Genomic DNA, 20,582 nt, shown 5'->3' with positions numbered 1-20,582 from the left:
AGCTTTAGATAGCATATTGAAGTGAAAAAAGCTACTTTCCAGTACATGTAGGAAATGATATGAAAGCCAGACCCACCTCATATAGCATGCAAAAATACAAGGTGATGAACTGTCCATTACTGTTTCTTGCTTAGGATCTATAAAAAAATGACTGGAATTGAAGGAAAACCTATTGGTCCTTTGGGGAAGAAAGTCTACTTTAAAACTGACAAAAACTTTACTGTTCCTGGTATTATAGGAAATAGTTTTAAAGAAATAGACCAGCAGCTGATTTAAAATTATGCTGCACAGCTTCTGGTAGGGAATCGCTGACACTCTGGAGGTTTGACTGTTAGGAAGCAATCTCAAAAAGCAAAGAAAGAGCTTACTCTGTATACTTCTGAAGCTATGACTCAGTCATGGTGCAGTGCACCCAAAGTCCAAGGTCAAGTGCTAGCACACTTCAAAGAGAAAGCCAAATGACAGCATTATTTCTCCATTGTACAGAGTCTCAGTCTGCCCCTCATGTGGACCTTTAACATTAAGAAGCTGACTAGAAATGTATCATGCTTCCAGATAAGAGACAGCTAAGCCAAGTCCAGTTATAGCAATATTGACTCAGGGAAAAATTTCATCAAAATGCAGGTGGGTGGCTAAAAGCATAGTTGGGAAAAACATGAAATCATAAGATTTCTGTGACTCTTAGAAGCGAAGATGAACAAAATGTCCATTAGGTGGCATGAAATAGGAAAATGCGTTCTATAGGTAAATTTAAGACGAAATATGTATTAGGATAAATGCAGGAAACAGAGGAACTGGAACAAATTTCATCTGGCATTTGAGTGCATTTCTTGGAAATGTGTGTGATATGATATACAATATGAAAGAAGAATGGAAATATGGAATTGGTTTTTTTCTCATTTGAAAGTATTTATTGAGCCCTACTGAATTGTAGACATTTACATATATAGATGCTTCACCGAGCAATAGGTAGCAGCACTTCTATATCATACAATTATTTGAATTAAATGATAAAAGAGATACATATGTGGTCTGGCTTTCTGAAATGTATCATTTTGTGAACTGTCAGCACATAAATGTACAGTAATGATTCAGTGACTATGCACTGACAATAGACATTAACTTAATGTAAAGATAAAATGATACAGGGTGGAAACTTCCAGAAAAGCAATGTACTTGTGTTATAGGGTATTTGCTCACACTGAGTACCCCAAGATTATGATATTTACAAATAAATAAATAAATAACCCTGTTTTTAGTTGTCTGGCTTAGACTTAGCGCTCACCTTTAATCCAAGAGCTTTTTGCTTGAATATTATAAACAGAATTAAATAAAGTCGACCTGAGGCAAGAGTAAGAACAAGCAACCAGTTGACAGGAAGTGAACATAAGAGTATTAGTGAAAAAAAACAGAGAGTAAGGAATCAGGAACATGGATAAAGAGATGCACAGGAAGGTTTTGGAAATGATAGAGAGAGGGGGTCCTTCTGCGCCATTGGCTAAGGTGGAAGTCAGCAAGGGGCTGTCTCTGCCTCAGTGAACCAGCAAGCTTTCATCCCAGCATCTGGCTCCTGAGTTTTCATTGGTAAAATTGAAAAATAAAGATTTTGTTCAACAAACAACAACAACAGAAGCGTATATACAAAATATCCTGAAAACAAGAGACGATTCCTGTTGTTTGAATAACAAATAAAATTCCTGAGTTTCACTGTAGCATCACAAAGATAAGCAATAAGATGTGAGACTGGAGAGACACAGCGTGTAGGATGTAGAATGCATAGAGAGCAGACATTCCTGAAGCCCCAGAGAGAGTGGCAAGCAGGTTCTGTCACATTCTTTCAGACATCATACTGTTCTCCACTCCATTCTTGAAAAGAATGAGGGAATGGTAGGCTTAGGAATGACTGAGCATATTGGACACCTGGGCTTTGTACTTGGTGGTAAAATAACCATGATTCAAGAACTCTTTTATTTTTTTAGGTTTTCATTTTAATTTCTAATGCTGTGAATGTGTGTGGTGGGAGCACATGAGACTTGAGTGTAGATACTCCGTCGGAACCAGAAGTGAATATCAGATTATGTGGATTTGAAATTATAGATGGTTGTGAGCTACAAAACATAGATGTTGGCAACCAAACTCGGGTACTATGAAAGAGTAGCAAATGTTTTAAATGCTTAGCCATATCTTCAGCATCAAGAATAACTTTTTTATTTAGTTTTTGTTGTCTACATAGAGAACTTGAGAAGGTAAGAATACTTAGGGGATGTTGTGCTTTAATTTACACATACCAATTTCAGGGTTTTAATGCATTTTGTGATGCGGTATCACTAATTTGACCTAGATGACTTTGAATTCTTTCAGTAAGATAAGGAGTCTTTGAGAGTAATTCTCCTGCTTCAGTCTCCTGAACTGTCTGTGATTATGGACCCAGCAATCACAGTGCATTTCTAATGTCACTAAGATTAATCAGTGGAAAATGAAAAATGGACAACTGGTTGTTTTAAGTAATCTCCAAGAGATAATGAAAAACAGCAATGAATGTGACATTTCATTTAAAAATACAAGTCACAAAGGAATAGGGAACAATCATATTTCAATAAAGTAGAAAATGAAAAGCCCTCTGATGAGACTCCGGTGTGTGTGTGGGGTTCTATCCAAGAACAGGAGGAAAAGCGGTAAAAGACCAAGTTGTGTTGAATGAATGTCAAAGGTAATGACTTTCCTCTTTAACAGAGGATGGTTGAGATGGCTGCTGAGAGGTTAGCATACTACAGGTTCAGCCATCCTATGCAAATATTTTGTTGTAACTATGCTTGCCAGGACCAACATTCTAGGCCATGCTGCGACATTGTTTTGTTTTGCTTACCCATTGTAGCATAGAACATTGAATCCAGCACTGTCCTTCAGAGTTACATCCCCAACCCTCTTTGTACATTGCATTTGTGATGCGGTATCACTAATTTCACCTAGATGGCTTTGAATTCTTTCCGTAACGTAAGGAGTCTTTGAGAGTAATCCTCCTGCTTCAGTCTCCTAAACTGTCTGTGATTATAGATCTGACATTCATAGTGCATTTCTAATGTCACTAAGACTAAATCTATGAAAAAATGGTTTATTTATATTAGGCACAACGGAGGTAAATCTGAGGCACAAAACACTATGGGTTATTTTTGTTGTTTATTTTTTTTACAACATCAGCTACAAAATTTGGTCGGAACTTCCAAGGATCAAACAAAGCAAACAAGCAGTATTTTAAAATGTGAGATTAAAAAAAAAATCAGCCACAGAGTATGGGAAGATGGCTGAGTCAATGAAGTGTACCTATCCTCAGGGCCTACATCAGATGCTGGGTGTGACAGCATGTGCTTCTCAGCTGTCACTGGGGAAGGCAGCAACAGGAGAATTCCTTCAACTGCTCACTAGGTAGCCTAACCTAATGAACTCCAGATTCAGTGAGATATTGTGTCTTAAAAAAAACAAAAAGGTGGAGAAGTAACTCAGGAGACTTCCCGCTTTGAACTCTGACCTCCAGATACACACACATGAGCCTGCTCATACACGTATAAACACTAATGTGCATGCACAAAATCACACATGCAGATGCACATATCTGTATAAAGAATAAAATTTATAACATGCAAGATTGAGAATACAAAGTGCAGTTTGTTCTTTGGTTAAAAAATAACAAACTTAAATTTGATCATGCTAAGTTTGTGATTAGGGCTGTGCTTATATGAATTGGTGATAGACAGAAGGGAGGAGAGGCAGTTAAATTGGGATAAAATTTATGCATCATTATGATTCAGGCATTTAGAGAACTGGGTAATTTAGGTCAATAACTTTAAAGAAAATGTTGTCAAAATGTTGATACTGAGTTGTTTATTTGTAGATCTCATGAGACTGAAATTGATTAACGAACCTATTATTGACTCTGGTGAAAAAATAATGATACAAGCCAGGGAAAATTGTTTATTAGTAGTGACGGACTGATACATATCCAAAAGTACTTTTAAATAATGAAAGCTAAACTGAACATGGGAGGCTTTGGAACCAGAATATTTTGAACAGATTTTAGCAGGATGATTTCTTCTCTTACGGCATTCCTGATGAAGGGATGGGACCCAGGTAACATTACATGGCAGTCTTAGGAAGTCCGTATTCTGAAAGGCAAACAGTGCGGAACAGAGGGCTCAGTGCTTAACAGCTTCTGCTGATCTTCCAGAAGCCCCAAGCTTGGCTCTCAGCATCTATGTCTCTGGCTCCAGGAGATCTGATACTCTCTTCTGACATTTGTGGACATTGAACTCATACCCATAGACCCACATAAACACACACACACACACACACACACACACACACACACACACACACACACACACACACACATGAACTTAAAATATAATAATCTTAAAAGCAGTAAACTGATTTTAAATACAACCAGTGCTATGCCATATTGCCAAGACAGAGAAATTTAAGTGGAAGTTGAAAACTATCTCATACTTTTCCTGACAGATCTTGTAGGTGACGAAAGTTACAAGGTTTGATAATAGAGTATTTAAGCGTTTCCTAACCCCATAATAAAATATAACATTCATATGTGTTTTTGAATTATACTGATTTATTTTGTTTTTCAAATATCTGGAGCAAAACAGATTAATGACAAGGAATTGTCATTTTTCTTGCTTATGAAATTTTCTTGCTATTTTCAGTATGTAGCACATATATATCCACCTTTCTATCCATTGGTCAATCCATCCATCCATCATCTTATCCCTCCATAAGTCCAGATAATTTAGAGCTCTAGAATTTCTTTCTGCCAGGTATTATGTTGGAAACAATTGAGGCTACAGAAGATTAAAAACCTTTTCCTATTTGTAGTGGAGTTTTCACACAGGTAATATACATGAACTTATGATTCTCTTGTAATTGCCTTTTTCTAGGCCTTGTGCTAGATGTTTTATATGAATTGCTTTAGAATTGTCATGTTAAATGTTTAAGATCATGTGATATACTTATGTACATTTTCTCATTGATAAGATGATAAGATTAGCAAGCAGGAGACATGAATGAAATATGCCTACGTTTACGTAGCTGATAGAGACCAATGCTGTGCTTAAATATGAATGCTCAGAATTCAAACCATCAGGGCTGGGGACATAGCTCAGGATGTAAAGTGTTTGATGTTAGTGTGAAAAGAGATCTGAGTTTTATCAACACATAAAGTCATACAGAAATAGCCTATGTGTTTCAGAGTTTTAGTGACCTTACATAGTAAAGCAATGTGGGAGAGGGATGCAGGAGAATCCCTGGAGCCCTGAAGGATATCCTGATATGTGCAATAATAAACAAGACCTTGACTCAAATAAGGGAGGAGAGCATTAACACTTGCAGTGGTCCTTCCAACGTCTACATGTGTGGCTTGGCACATGTGGTCTGGAATCACAGAGATGAGCTCACATACACATTCATTATACACATACAAACAAACCACACAACCCACACACACATACACAAATCACACACATATGCATGCACACATATGTATACACACATATACACATTCACACACATACACATACATAAATCACTCACACACATATGCACACACACACACACGCCCAAACACATTTTAAATACAGAAATACACACACACACACACACACACACACACCACATACTCACAAAAAAATATTAAACAAGATTTTCATCCCATTGTACTGACTTCTGTGCATATTAGTCAATGGCAAACTAAATACAATGTTACTTATTTTTGAAGGAGGCAGACTTGAAGTCACCTTGGGATAGACCAGTTTTAAGGATAATGATGCTTAAACTTTTGAATTCTAATCTTTTTCGTACTCAAGTATGAAGGCAGAATTTCTAAATAATGTTGTTGTAGGCCTGGCTTGCAATGTAGTGTATAATATTTTACAAATAAATTCTAGTCTAAAGCAACTTACCTATGAGGAGAAGAACTAGGTCTTAGTTTCTTCTAACAATGTTTCATGCTACAAAGTGGGTTTAAAGGGGTTAGTCATTTGAAAGGGGGGTGGTACAAACTGAAATTTCAAATGAGAAGTCACCTAAAACAAACTTCCCAGCTTTTATTTTGCTTGTGGATGGTCTCCAGATAATGGAGAACTGTTCCACTCCCTGACACGCCACATGTCCCTACTGTCTACAAAACTCAAATATTAATTGAAAGGCTCTTCAAGGCAACCTGGGTCTGATATTTAGAGTTTCCTCCAGGGCATATTTCCATGCTTTTTGATGTTTGGAGGGGGTTCTTGTTAAGATGATGTAATATTGGTCTTCTGTGAAGTTCAAGGATCTATACCATTGCTCAAAGCACATTTTACCCTGCAGGACCAAATTAAAGATGAAAGAGGATGAAGGGAGAAATGCTCATTGAAATATAAATATTTCATCTTTATTAATTCTTAAAGGAGGTAGGATGAATTTTAAAAGGCTTAACTGAATAGTGTTAAGGAAAATCTTGGTATTTCTGATATGAATATTTTCTCTGGAGTTGGTGAATTTTGAAATTAAAAAAAAAAAGTCTGTGCTAGTCAAGCTGGCATATATGTTCCGAATCATAATTGAATCAGCTTGGGATATCTTTTTAATTAGCTTAATGCAGACAGGATTATCTCGGATTGGAAAGCTTTTGTCAGAAGTACTTTTAAACAATTAACTTAGTCTAAGCATAATGAAAATGTTAACAGAATATAGCAAAATACTAGCATATCTTTCCTGTACTCCTACAGTGGTTTACATTCATATTTTGTCACTAAAATTCTAGTGAGGGAATTCATAAAATGGCATGTTGTTGAAAAACACTTATTGCTCTTGCAGAGTGTACTCAGATTTGGTTCCTAGGACCGTCAATGTGTAACCCACAAATCACCTAAAATTTTAGTCAGGGGTATCTGGCACCTTCTGAGCACAATGGACATCTGTGGAAATGTATGCACATACAGCACAGCACAAACACGTATGCACACAAGTGTACACACACACACACACACACACACACACACACACTAAACATATAAACAATAATAAAATACATTGTAATAAAATTTTGTCAAAGACCTAACAGCAGTTACAACCAAAACACCAAGTAAATAGTCAACTGTACAAAATAATTATCATTTGAGAGCTCCACGAATTCCCTTACACTGACCATTTTCACAAGCCTCCACCCTTCCATCCCTACCCCCTAACCCCCTCCCCATCCCCCCCAAGTCCCCCTCCGCGCCCTGCCTTCCAGAGTAAACAATAAAACTGCAGAGAGGACTCTAAAACAAGCCTTACTCCAAGGGAGATTATCCGACCTGTCCAGCTGCTAGGAAGAAGCAGGAAACAGCAAAACTGCCTGGGAAAACATTCCGCACCACAGTCACTTGTAAGGGACACTCTCCAGCCTGCTGATCAGCCTCAGGCTGTGAAGTACGCTTCAGGTTCTTTAGGTCATGTCTGTTTTGTACGAAACTTATATTCCTGCAAGTAGCCCCAATAAAACTCACGCTTCACTAAGCTGGACTTCGGTGCTATCTGTACTTTGGTCTATAGTATGTTCCTTCTATGAGATGAGTAGACTTGTGTGTTGTGTCACCCCAGGAAGAGTTTTGTAACAGGACTCCCTACAAGTTTTGTGTGTACTATTTTACTTTCTCAAGAAGTAGAAATGCCTGTAGAATACGCTTTCCAGGTTGTTTAAATAGACTTTTATTTTAATGTGCGTAGGCATTGAGTGTGGATGCAGTTCTCAAAGCTGCCAGAAGATGGCAGTAGATATTCTGGAGCTTAAATTATGGCTGTTTAAAGCCATCCAATGGGAATGCTGGGAATTGAACACAAACTCTTGTGTTCTGCAACAGCATGATAAACTTTTAAATTGAATCATATTGATGACTTTTATTTTCAAAATTTGTATGTCATTCCATTATTGAAAACACTGAGCACATGAATTCTCTGCTTTCATCTGTTATGAGTCATATCAGTGTATTCTATTTCATTGTTTATATTAGTAAGCATTCTCAGAACTCACATTCAAGATGTTCAGAAATCTTTACTGTGAGACTAAAACTTCAGCAATTTTAGTGGAAAAAATGAAAAATATGTTTTAATTAAAAATATTTCCTGTAAACTTTAAGATACAATAGCTGCGTGGCTTGAAGTTCACTCTGTCTCTATACATGCTTTTATTTATATCTGAAAATGGAAACACACAAGTAGACTTAGAGCTACATGATAAAATACTCTATTTCTTCTGTTTAATGTACCAGGGTATTAACTATTATCGCCGTCCAACAATTTTTAAGACTTTACGTAAAATTAATATGCTTTAAGATCTTCTGTAATGGGATTCAGAAGCTGTACTTATAAATAGTAAGAAACACATGTCCAAACATTTTCTACTTTTGGAAAATAGGTATGAAATGAAGAAAACTTACTTCAGGATCAGCAGTGAATAGCTTTGAATATGGCAGGGTTTTTAAGAACATGCACAGGTCTGACTTTTAAAATGATTCGTACTTATGTATATTTGTGTAGGTACGTACATAGCAGTACAGACGTCCACAGAGTCTAGAAAGTGTGGACAAATCTCTTGGGTCTGAAATTCGCCGTATGTGGTGAAATGAATATGCTTGGCCATGGGAGGTGTTACTATTTGGGGGGTGTGGCCGTGTTAGAGTGGGTGTGGCCTTGGTGGAGGAAGTGTGTCACCGTGTAGGTGGGCTTTGAGGGCTCTTAGTGCTTAAGTTCTGCCGAGTGCTGAAGAGTCAGGCTTTTCCTGGCTGCCTGCGGATCTTGATGTAGAAGTCTCAGTTCTTTCTCTAGCACTGTGTCTGCCTGGATGCTGCCATGCTTCCTGCCACGGTGATAATGGACTCAACTTCTGAGACTGTAAGTCAGCACCAATTAAATGATATCCTTTATAAGAGTTGGCATGATCCTAGTGTCTCTTCACAGCAATGGATCTCTAAGTCAAGGTGGTTATGAGAACTCTGGTGTGGATGCTGGGAACTGAACTCAAGTCCTCTTTTAAAGAGAATCTATTCATTTTTATCTGCAACAGCGTCTCTTTAGGCTCCAGATATTACTTTCTTAGCTTCAACTGCCGTGTCCAAAATCATTTAATGTAGAAAGCAATTGTTTTCTTTAAGAATAATAGCTTTCCCTTTGGTGACTTTTCACTTGAAAGGGTAGATTAAATGAATATGCTTAATTTCAGTCTTCTAGGAATTCCAATGGTGGGAGAGATATGAGAATGAGATACAGGGCCCAAACCTAATGACTTGGCTGCCAAAATGAAGGAAACGCTTGGGTTGTAGCCAAAGAATAAATAAATATCTATTAGTCTTCCCTGATGTAAATAAAGGAGTGAATAATGCATAAGAATGTAAATTAGAGAGAAAAGACAGCTCTTTCTTATGGAAGCATTCAAATAGATAACAAAAAGAATGGGAGGAGTCTGAAATCATCATTGGGGCAAATGATAGAGTGATAATTCTTGTGAAGAAGAAACATTTGTGGACTCTAAAATTGCCAAGTGTCATGGAAAGAGAAGAAAATCAAAAATCTTTATAGCATCGAAGTAAATAAAAACATTAAAGATCTGAATTCATGTTAACCACTGTACCAGGAGAGAGGAGATATTTGATATACACCATCCTAAACAGATGGTCGAAGTAAACATTAGTCTCAAGAAGATAGAGTGAAGAGAAGGATGAGCTGTAGAATGTGCACTGATGAAATGCATTATATTGTCACTGAGAGAAGATGTTGGACCACCTCAAGCTAAGTGATGTTCTTCCAAGGAAACAAAGTGATGAGAGCCATGAGTACCAAGGAATGCAAAAATTGAATGCAATAAGCGATTTTGGATTGGCTGCTGGAGCAAGCACAGTGTTATGAAATTGGTTAGACTGGCACACAGTGTGCTGTATAATTAATTCAGTCTTGTGATATTTGAAGTTGCGGGAATTAAGGTTTTTATTGTGTAAAGACAGAAGGACAAACTGGGTGGGGTAAACACACTACAACCTAACCTCTGTACATACAAAGGTGCATGCTGTCATGGCATGGTATAGCTCTGATCCTTAGATGTTCATCAGGTGACGTCAGTAAACTTCAGAGTGTGTAAACAAATCATGGTTATTGAGGCCTCCTTATACAGTTATGGACACATTGTTTCTCTGAAGGTTGTAGTTCACGGTAAAGACTGTTAAAGGCTTCTGGCTCCTTTTCCCTTATCTTCATCTTTGTAACAACATTGTTTATCTCTATTTCTGCAAGGATTTCGCTTCTTAATAAAATCCACATGTAAAGTAATTTTCATCATTAGTCCATAACACAAAAAACATAATATTCAATGAACTATATTTGTAGTTATAGGTACTTAGTAAAAATGTATAATGTTTATCACACATATCGTACATATATGTACATGTATACATGTATACATAAATAAATACACACACACACACACACACACACACACACACACATATATATATGGAGGACTGGATTATAAAAGTCATTTTTTAAAGTGTAAAGCAGTCTACTTTAAAATGGTGTGGATTAAAGGGTTATAGTATAAATGCACATATCAGTAACATAGCTGGTTAAATATTTACATATATGTGCATGCCTAGGTTGTCCTTGAACTCATCATTATTCTATTGGCTGTATACACATGCATACTATCACTCCCACCTACATAGTTTTTCATTAATAGAATCATATATTGTTAATAATGTCTTTCTGTAAGAGCTTTGAATATGTAATTAATGACCCACATCTATGAATTAATGACCCACATCTGAGCATTATACAATCCTCCCAGGATTCACTGTTTGTACTGGGACTTTTCCATTCTAACCTTCAATTGTGTTTCCTGAGTATTTGCTCAGAATAATGCACCTTCATTTACACTGTATTGTTCTCTGTGCACTATGTAATCCACTGAATGGAAATAAGGGACTTACTTATATGAGCTACTGGCAGAGAGAGAGAGAGAGAGAGAGAGAGAGAGAGAGAGAGAGAGAGAGAGAGAGAGAGAGAGAGAATTATAAGTGAAACATCTTTCCTTTCAATTTAAATATCATATAATTTAGAAACTGGTGAATAACTCAAAGTTCAGAGCCTGGTCATCATGTCCTATACTCATGGATGACATCCCCTGACTGCTGCTTACAACTCCATGCAACATCTTCACTTATCTCCAGCTTAACAGAAGTATCAGTCTAACAGTCTCTGTAATAGGCTCAGGGGCAGGGTCATAAGTCTTTCAGATTATGTTGTCATTGCTTTCTAAGTATCAGAAGGAGGTAGAACCGATTCATCCACTCTTCCCTCCTTCCTCTTCCCACTTCTTGTTCTCTCACTTTTAAAGGCTTTTCTTTTGTATGTATGTGTATCTGTGGTGACTTATGTGCATCTGAGTGTAGGTGTCCACAGATGCTGGAGGGATGTTAGATTCTTTGGAACTGGAATTACTGCGGATTGCTTCTCAACTAATTGCTGGGAGCAAAGTTCCTTTCTTTCTTTTTTTTCTATTAAGGTGGATATTTTACTTATTTACATTTCAAATGTTATTCCCTTTCCAGGTTTCCCCTTTGCAAGCCTCCTATTCTATCACCCATACTCAGGTTTTGTGAAGGTGCTCCCACACCCACCACCCACTGCCCTAGCATTACTCAACACTGGCATATTAAGCATTCACAGGACCAAGGATTTCCCCTCCTAGTGATGCCAGATAAGGCCCCTTCAGCTCCTTCAGTCTTCTTCCTAACTCCTGCATTGGGGTCCTTATGATCAGTTCAGTGATGGCTTCCAGCATCTGCATCTCTATTGGTCAGGACCTGGCAGACACAGCTAGATCAGGCTTCTGTTAGCAAGCATTTTTTGGCATCAGTAACAGTGGCTGGGTTTGGTGTCTTCATGTGATATGGATCCTCAGGTGGGTCAGTCTCTGAATGATCTTGCCTTCAGTCTCTGCTCTTTGTCCCTGCTTTTCCTTTAGATAGAAGCAATTTTGGGTTAAAATTATGGAGATGGGTGTGAGGTCCCATCCATCAAACAGGGGGTCATGCCTTGTTCTTGAGAGGTTCTCCCTCCCCTTTGTGGGGTATTTCATCTAACATCACCCCTGTGGGCTCAATGAAGACTCTTACTTTCCTGGCATGTGAGACTTTATGGATGCTACCCCCAGCGCCCCATCCCCCATTGCTACATTCAATTTCATGACCCTCTGTACATCTCCTCCATCCCCTCCCATACCTGATTCTGCCCCTCATTTTCTCCTCCTTCTTTTCAAGTCCTCCCAATCCTCTATTTCCCTTGATTATTTTGTTACCTCTTCTAAGTAGGACTGAAGCATGTACTCTTTGGTCTCCCTTCGTCTTGAGCTTCATATAGTCCATGATGTATCATAGGTATTCCAAGATCTTTGTCTATATCCACTTATCAGGGAGTGCATACCATGTGTTATTTATTTTTCTATCCATCTATCCACCTATCTATCTATCTATCTATCTATCTATCTATCTATCTATCTATCTAGTGATTGGGTTACCTCACTCAGGAAGATATTTTCTAGTTTCATCCATTTGCTTAAGAATTTCATGAAGTCGTTGTTTTTGATAGCTGAGTAGTACTCCATTGTGTAAATGTACCACATTTTCTTTATCCATTCTTCTGTTGAAGGGCATCTGGGTTCTTTCCAGCTTCTGACTTTTATAAATAAAGTTTACTATGAACATAATGGAGCATGTGTCCTTGTTATATGTTGGAGCATCTTTTGGGAATATTCCCAGGAGTGGTATAGCTGGATCCTCAGGTAGTAGTATGTCCAATTTTCTGAGAAACCACCAGACAGACTGTCAGAGTGGTTGTACCAGCTTGCAATCCTACCAAAAACGGACAAGTGTTCCTCTTTCTCCACATCCTTGCCAGCATATAATGTCATCTGAGTTTTTGATCTTAGCCATTCAGACTGGTGGGAGGTAGAATCTCAGGGTTGTTTTGATTTGCATTTCCCTGATGACTAAGGCTATTGAGCATTTCTTTAGCTGCTTCTTGGCAAATGAATATCTACAGATTAATGCAATCCCCATCAGAATTTCAACTCAATTCTTCATAGAGTTAGAAAGAGCAATTCTCAATTTCATTTAGAATACCAAAAAACCCAGGATAGAAAAAAAACTATTCTCAACAATAAAAGAACATTTGGGGGAATCACCATCCTTGACCTCAAGCTGTACTACAAAGCAATCTTGATAAAATCTTCATAGTATTGGTACAAAGATAGACAGGTAGATCAATGTAATAGAATCGAAGACCCAGAAAAGAATCCACACACCTATGGTCACTTGATCTTTGACAAAGGATCTAAAAGCATCCAGTGGCAAAAAGACAGCATTTTCAACAAATGGTGCTCGTTTAACTGATGATCAGCATGTAGAAGAATGCAAATCAATCCATTCTTATCTCCCTGTACAAAGCTCAAGTCCAAGTGGATCACGGACTTCCACATAAAACCAGATATACTAAATCTAATAGAAAAGAAAGCGGGGAACAGCCTTGAACACATGGACAATGGAGAAATTTTCCTAAACAGAACACCAATAGCTTATGCTCTAAGATCAAGAACTGGATAGAACCTCATAAAATTGCAAAGCTTCTGTAAGACAAAGGACACTGTCAATGGGACAAAACAGCAACCAACAGATTGGGAAAAGATTGTTACCCATTCTATATCTCATAGAGAACTAATACCCAATATACACCAAGAACTCAAGAAGTTTGATTCCAGAGAACCAAATAACCCTATTCAAAAAAGGCTAACAGAACTAAACAGAGAATTCTCAACTGAGGAAATGCAAATGGCAAAGTTCCTTTCTAAGTGCAGCATATTTTTGTAACTAATTGTGTAATGTCTCTAACCTGAAACCTATTCCCTTCACTTCTTGTAATTTTATTGTAAATAGTCTCTTCAGTGAGTTATTTATGCAAGAGGAAGTTTTGAGCAGGCCTCACTTTATGGGGTCGATCCTTTTGAAAAATGTAATTATAAAACCTTTAAGTCAATTTTTCTCAGGTCATGCTTTTCCTTGGTGGGTAACTGGTAGAGTTAATCCCTGCTTTGCAATGTTGAAGCCTCCGTAGAACATCTTTGTTGATATACTTCATCCTGCCAGGTTTACCATATAGACATTACATATGAATAAAGATACTAAATTATGAGAACTTAAAAAAAAAGAGTATCCTGATAAAGTGGGACTCTATAGTCTGAACTCACATAACACATTAATAAGCTCAACAACCAAGACAATGAGAGTGAAGTGACTATGTCATCATGGATAAGTAGTGTCATTATGACAGAAACCTCAACTTGTTAAGGTCATAAGTGTAAGAAAAATAAGGAAAATATATAGAGATAACTAAGAGACAAGCATCAAACCTTTACTCAGTTTATGCATTAAGCAAAGTTCATCTTAGTTTTGTTTTTGTTGCTTTTCTGCTCTCCTCCTGTTCTTCATTTTTTAAGGAAAAAAACAGGTAATCATTTAGCAAAGGCAGCTGTTTCAGAAGGAAGCTTGTTACAACCATAAATAGGCAGAAAACTTAGTCATTTATTCCATGAAATTGTATTTTCCAAAGTTTGGTAGGTATGAGAAGCTGGACTTTTGAATACTTGAACAGTCAAATTCACGTATGTGGAGGATCTTACCTCCTTATTATGTAAGCTAGGGATAACGTTTCCAATTCAGTACCTTTAGGAAACATTAAACAAACGAAACAATATGTGGCAGAAAATACCCAGGATGACGGTGGATGCAGAGCTAGTGCCTCCGTTTGGGGCAGCCCTGAGGTTACCAACCAAGTGGCTTATTTTGCTGGAATAAGATGCTGGAAATGGGTCTAAGATCCCCTGGAGCTAGACTTACAAGGATTTGAGAGCTGCCATGTGGATTCTGGGACCAGAACCCAGGTTCTCTGCAAGATCAGTACTTGAGATCTTCTAACCCCAGAGACATATCTCCAGCCCTAGCTTTATCTTTAAATTGAGGTGCTTTGTACAAACTAAGGGACACACACGTTAGACGTACAACTCAAAGACCTTTGAGATATGTATTGACCAATCTTTCATTATTGAGATCAAATTACATTCCTTTTTGTATTCTGCATTTATGTTAATTGCAAAATTTTGCAAAAGTTTGAACTGCCCAAAATATTGGCATTGCAAACTGAATTACACTGTTCAATCTGGTAACCTAATGCATATAAAATGAGTAGCAGTGTATAATATGAACAGATATTGAGTAAGTATGTCATTAAGTATCCTGTGTGCAATGAACCCTTTCAGTTCCGTCATGTATTGATCCCAGAGTTAATGTAAGTCATTAAAACATTTGCTTATATGCTGGCCAGCATAGGTAAAATATCACTATGATATTTTATAACATTCTTACTTCCATTGAATTTTTGTCTGAAATAATTTCATAGTTTATGTCATTGATTACTTTGTATTATATTATTTGTCTGTCTCAATGGAGTGAAATTACATGAAGCCAGCAAGATTTATTCCTGTTTGTCTTCGTACTTGTGTGTGTGTGTGTGTGTGTGTGTGTGTGTGTGTGAACTATGCAAAATATGTTAATTGTTTACCTGTAACCATGTCAATATGGGAGTCAAAGGCCAATGGATCACAGGAGCTTGCTGTGTATTTGTACACATGCTTGTGTGCATGGAGGTCAGCAGCATCCTGCTCTTTAACAGTCTATTTCTCCCAAGACAGGGTTTCTCAGTGAACATGAAGTGTAGCTGGCAGCCAATGAGCCCCTGTAATCCTTTTGCCTTTGGTCTCCACATTATTAGGGTTACAGGTGTCCTTGGCATGCCTAGCCCTTTCTGTGGATGAATTCAGGACTACATGCTTGTGAAACAAGCAGTCTTACCAGCAGAACCATCTCCCCAAGGCCTTACAGGTGCTTTTAAGCTTATGTTCTACAAGATGTTATAGCTTAGTTGTTGAATATAAGGTATTTGCTAAGCAAATGCTGGGAAAAAATTGAATTTAAAAAAATTACAAAGAAAAAAGCTAAATCATAACCTTAATTACAATTATCAGTACTTAAATGTAACACGATAAAGGAAGTAAGCATTGTAATGATTTGGCAGTTAGTATTTTTTTTCCATTTTTGTTAGTTTTAGATTTTTCAGTATTATTTATCCAGTATATTATCATCAAAGCAAGCAAGTTTGGAAACATGACAGGGCAGGCATCAGCATGGTACACCCAAGTTGCTGTGTGACCTCAGAATAGCTGGTGACACAAAGCCAATCTGATAATTAATTAATCCATAATGGCTTGTCAGGTTCCATCGGTATGGTAATACCTTAATCCCTCCGTGCTTCAACTGCCAATATTTTTCAATTGACCTTTGAGAAGTTTTTTTTTCCCATGTACAAATTCATATCTAATGGCAAGAACTTTCTGACATTAGACAAGGACAAATGGAATTTGCCTTATGTACTACACAAAAGCACAAATCAATCAGGGCAGGAATATCAAATAAATAATACAGATAACATAGAGATACTAAGGAAGAAAATTTCTCTTTTTCTTGCACATGTATGTGCTTACATCCATATATGTATGCATGTTTACATGCTGTGTGTTAACAGATATGTCAATATGTGGTCATAAATATGGAAGACTAAAACTTAAAACTGGGTGTCTTCCTAATATATATATATGCTCATTTGCTGAACATGAAGTTTGCGAGTTTCAGCTAGTCTAGCAACAATTGGTTAATGGGACCGACCCTTCCTTCAGAACTGAAAATAGATACATCTGCCTCATTTTCCTGACTCTTTGTAGGTTCTGCTCATCTGAATTCAGGTTCTCAATTTGAACAGCACACGTTTTATATCAGTAATCCGTCTTCCTAGCCCTAGATCTGCTTTTGATAGACTGAGTCACATGAGGCATTGCATTGTGGAGGGAGCCACTCCTCATCAAGGACTGAAACCCATTATGGTGATACACTCACCTGATATTTAGTGCAAGGGAAACATACTGCCTTATACATCTCAATACCCATGTCAATGTTAGAACACAGCCCTGAAGTCACCTCATTCTATATTTAACTGATGAGAAACTGTGGAGCCTATGACATAATGTGAAACACTCCAGTTTCTAAATTTTGACTACTGATTTAAGTGTCTGGACCTGTAACTGTAAAATGACAAAAGGAAGTCAATTTCTAGAATATGGTCATAGACACCATTGTTTCAAATCACTGGCCAGCATTAAGTCACATATCTGTTTCCAAATTAAACAATGGTTTCAAGTTAATAGGAACTTAAAAGGCAGAATAAACCTGAAGTTTTCTGGTAGCGTACCACACAGAAAAACAATTCACTACGTTGGAGGATGGTCTTTATAAGGTCTTTCATATGTTCTTCACTTGGACAGAGGTCCTGTGATGTTAACATAATTTCCCAATGGTTGTAGTGTCTACATAAACTAAGAAGTAACATATTTGCTCTTTAGAAATGTTCTTTAAAATGACAAAGCAGCCTACTGAGTTAATTCATGCTTTTCTGATGACTCATTTTTATTCATAAGTTATCATATACACAATCAAGCTTCCTCTCAACACTTTTTGCATGTTTTGTGGGGAGATCATGTGCATCTGTGATCATCTGAATTTTGCTTAAAAACATATATGGCTGTAGTTTAGTCTGACTAGTTCATTTTATCTTTAATAACACAGCCAATTTCCCAGCATCTCAATCATTTTCACTGCTTCCTCCTGGATTGTCTCCAGACTATCTGTATCTTTGAATCTGTACAGGTTGTAAGGAAGTCTAATCTATGGAGGTAATTAAAACGGAAATTAAGTATTACTAAGTTGTCTTCTGACAGTGATTGTAAAAGTCCATATTTCATAAAAATGATATAAAACGCAGTAATTTTTCACTGCCCTATACTTGCCCTCCACCTTTGGAGTTACAATATATTAGAAATAATTTGAAAATTTGGACTAGCTTGTGGTTACCATATAGTATCTGAGATGGGCCTGGCAAGGAAACAGAAAAGATTGATGGATGGCGGATGGGCTTTTTGTCTCCAGTAGTCACAGAAACTTAGAGAGAGAAAAAGAAACCATTTCCAAACGTAAATGCTTTTAGTTTTACAATTCTGTTTTTTAAACTATTAATTTACTATTTGAAATATATATACACATTTTAATGCACATTGATCATATCCATTTCCCTGTAGCTTTATTAATCTTTTCCTATCATATGCCCATACCAATTTCCTTTTTTAATACTTCAAGGAGTTAAAAATTAGTGCTGCCCAAGGGCACTTGGGTATAAACTTATTCAATGAGGTCTGAATGGTCTATGCTCTAATGTGAAGCTTCCCAAGCTCCATAAATTGACTACCAATTAAAATGTAAAGTCATGTCTGGACCCACCGTTGTCAGATGACAAAAGGAAGCTGCCGCTACAAATAGCACAACCCTGACAAAAGTGACCCTCTCTACCTTGGCCATTATGACCTACCAATAGCTCCACAGCTAGGATGGGCCTTTTCAGCCGCTCTCCCGTCTACTCTGCAATGTTGACAGATTTGATTTTGTTCATATCTCATACAGACAACCACAGATGTGGCGTTTTCCTGGCTCCGGCAGTCTTTTTATGACCAGTAGACACTATTTCACAGAAGGCCTGCCTTCGGATTTTTCAAGCTTTTCTAAAGGTCCATCTGAGCGTACTGTCCTTTGTGAGGTCCCTCAGACCTGCACTCTGCTCTTTCCAGGAGGAACCGTTTTTGCCGTTCAAGGAATCTACTTCTTTTTAAATAAATAATAATAGAAAGAGTCAGTGTTCCTAAACTTTCACTGAAATTGTTTTCCTAGCAAGGAGCACTCTGTAGATAAGAAAGAAACAATGTTGGAATTGAAACTGCATTTTTACACAGGAAATATAGTATCTTTTATCCTGATTTGGGAATGAAAATGAAAACAGCTCAGATCCTTAGATTTCTTGTCTTAATCCCAAGAGACAACACAAGAAATAAAATAACTGTCAAATAGTTGCAGGCAGAACTTTTTCGAATTTGACCATTTAGGAATCCTAAGGGATTTTAGAATTTTGTCACAAGTTTAAAACCACTATAGTATACAGCTCCCCTGTCAACAAACCGTATATGAGGTGATAGGGATTGATTGGCACATTGAAAAATAACTAGATGTAGTTATTAGCTTACATTAGTTAATAGGTGTAGCTCTTTATTAAACCATTCTACTGTTGGATAAGTAATTTGAGTTCTTGATGGAAACAAATTAAATTAGAATAGCATTGATCTTTAAGCGAATACATTATTTATTAATGTTGGGGCTCCCTTCTAACATCGCTGAGTAAATCAACAAGCTTAAGGTAATTGTATATCTTAAACATGGGGTGTACTTAGCTAAGCTTGATGCTGCATGCATAAAGGTATAATGAAATACCACGTTTCACGTATAAATATTTTGCAGAGCACAAGTATTTTTCTTGTTTAATGAAAATGTTTCAGCTTGTGTACAATAAAACTTCCTAATTTGCAGTATAATTGTTTAATTAAACTGCAACTTAATGTAAAGTAATAATTTCAATACTAAATTAAGTATTCTGTATATAAAATTTTGATATAAAAGATAATTATATTGCTTAGCAAAACATTAATTTTGATTCAATTATTTCCTTTTCTAAATTAAATGTTTATTTTAGTTTTATTTGCATGTTAATAATTATCTGAGTGCATGTGTGTGTATGCCAATGTTGGTGCAAGTGCCAATGAAGGCCAGAAGAGTACACCAATACTTCAGTCAGGATGGTATACATCCTACAAATATTTAGATTACATATATTCCTGAAACTGATATGGTCTATTTTTTCTGGGAATATGCCTTTAAACCACCTGACTAATTTTGCTAATATGAAATATGTTTCCTATTAACATAAAGAAAATGGGCATACAAACATAGCCATAAAAATGAAATTCTCTTCATTAACCTAAAATTCATATAAACTATTGGCATCAAATTGGGATCTGTATACTTACCTCGCAGGGGAGATGCCAGATGATGAAGGTGGTTTTCTCAGAGAAAGTATGTCTATGGCACCCTGGATGTGCTGACCCTTGTGATTTCCACAATGTAGGAAGCAGGAGTGCATAATTTATGATAGTAGGGTTCTATATTTGTGCTGGCCACTGATAAAAGAAAAAAGAAAGAAGAAACAATTTATAACTTTATATAACTATAATGTTGACAGAGGGAAATAGCTAAGTGGTTTTAAAACTCAGGAGACAAGCTTTAGGATCTCAGTATGAATTTCTAGAATCATGCACAAGTCAGTAGATAGCAAGTGGGTCACAAGGCCAGCCATCCTTTGAGTAGGAGGTAGAGACAGAAGAATACTGAGAGTTTCCAGACGAATGTCTGGTGTCCATCAGCAACAAATAGACAGAGACACTGGCTCAAACAAGGCAGAAAGAGAGGACATACTCT

General features: G+C 37.1%; 1 non-coding gene across 1 annotated transcript; it reads left to right on the top strand.

Annotated features, from left to right (window-relative positions):
* Positions 1-20,126: 20,126 nt before the first annotated feature.
* On the top strand, positions 20,127-20,287 carry LOC116904706. The gene has a single exon (XR_004388401.1). It is a non-coding gene; the product is annotated as a U1 spliceosomal RNA (small nuclear RNA).
* The last annotated feature ends 295 nt before the right edge of the window (positions 20,288-20,582 follow it).

This window comes from Rattus rattus, chromosome 6, assembly GCF_011064425.1.
Source record: "Rattus rattus isolate New Zealand chromosome 6, Rrattus_CSIRO_v1, whole genome shotgun sequence".
Lineage (NCBI taxonomy): Eukaryota > Metazoa > Chordata > Mammalia > Rodentia > Muridae > Rattus > Rattus rattus.
This window is presented reverse-complemented; position numbering and strand designations above follow the sequence as displayed.